The sequence below is a fragment of the Mus musculus genome, chromosome X, assembly GCF_000001635.26.
Source record: "Mus musculus strain C57BL/6J chromosome X, GRCm38.p6 C57BL/6J".
NCBI lineage: Eukaryota > Metazoa > Chordata > Mammalia > Rodentia > Muridae > Mus > Mus musculus.
In genome coordinates this window covers 127,326,894-127,327,996 of record NC_000086.7, presented here as the reverse complement: position 1 = coordinate 127,327,996, position 1,103 = coordinate 127,326,894, and the positions used below count along the sequence as shown (strand labels likewise).

At 31.5% G+C, this 1,103-nt stretch overlaps 1 non-coding gene across 1 annotated transcript; it reads right to left on the bottom strand.

Moving 5' to 3' along the window:
- Positions 1-402: 402 nt before the first annotated feature.
- Positions 403-507, bottom strand: Gm22139. The gene has a single exon (XR_003953161.1). It is a non-coding gene; the product is annotated as a U6 spliceosomal RNA (small nuclear RNA).
- Between the last annotated feature and the right edge of the window lie 596 nt (positions 508-1,103).

The window sequence follows — 1,103 nt, the reverse complement described above, 5'->3', positions numbered from 1 at the left end:
TAGAGAAAGTACCCAAGGAGCTAAAGGGATCTGCAACCCTATAGGAGGAACAACAATATGAACTAACCAGTACCAAGTCCAAGAAGTGGGTTGGGTATGTAGGGGAATAGTGGGGAGGAGGGTATAGGGGACTTTTGGGATAGCATTGGAAATGTAAATGAGGAAAATACCTAATTAAAAAACTAAACTAAACTAAAATAAAATAAATTAAATTAAAATAAACTAAAATAAACTAAAATAAAATAAAAAGAGCATCTTTGTGCTAGTGTCAAAGGGTAGAAATATTTTTTTGGTTTGTAAGTATTTTCTTGAAGACTTTTAAACCTATGTTCTCAAGAATATTGTTTTCTTTGTTTCTGTTGTATTCTTACCTGGCTTGATTATTATAATAATAAAGTTGTTAAGAAAGCAATATGTTTCAAAAACTTGTATGTCATCCTTGTTCTGAGGCAATGCTAATGTACTGCATTCTTCATATTTTAGTATATATGCTGCTTAAGAAAGCATATAACTATGTTGTTCCACATGGAGACATGACAAAACCAAGTGATCAAGCTAAGGAATTGTTACCTCTTTTGTTTGTTTTTCATTATGAAAATGTATAAAACAACATAAAATGGAAAGGACGCATTGTTACAATCCAATGAAGTTTGCTGTGTTTTCTGTAGCATGGAAAGTAATTTTATTCTTTATTTTTCTGTTGGTTGAGTCTAATTTTCAATTCTTTCATTATTCATTGTTATAGAGAGCCAATAGTCTCTGTTTTGTTTTCACTTTGAAAATACTTGTTTCTTGCTCAAAATTAAAAAAAATAAAAACTAGTAGTAACTTCAACATTTTAGCACTACCTCCTATTTTGTTTTGTCTGAACAGTATGAGTATGTTTTGTATTTTCTTTCTAAATCTCTTTCTGGTAACTAAGTATTTGTTGGAAAGCAGAGGAGGGTCTTTTACATGGCTTTGCTCTATTTTGAAAATACAATATTTTAAAATAGCTTTGAGGGCATTTAACCATCTTGAAGGTTTTGGTCTCTGGGTGTTCTTATCATAATAGGTATTAGGAGGGAAGTGAACCTTGATGGTGCTGATGGGTCAGACCTCTG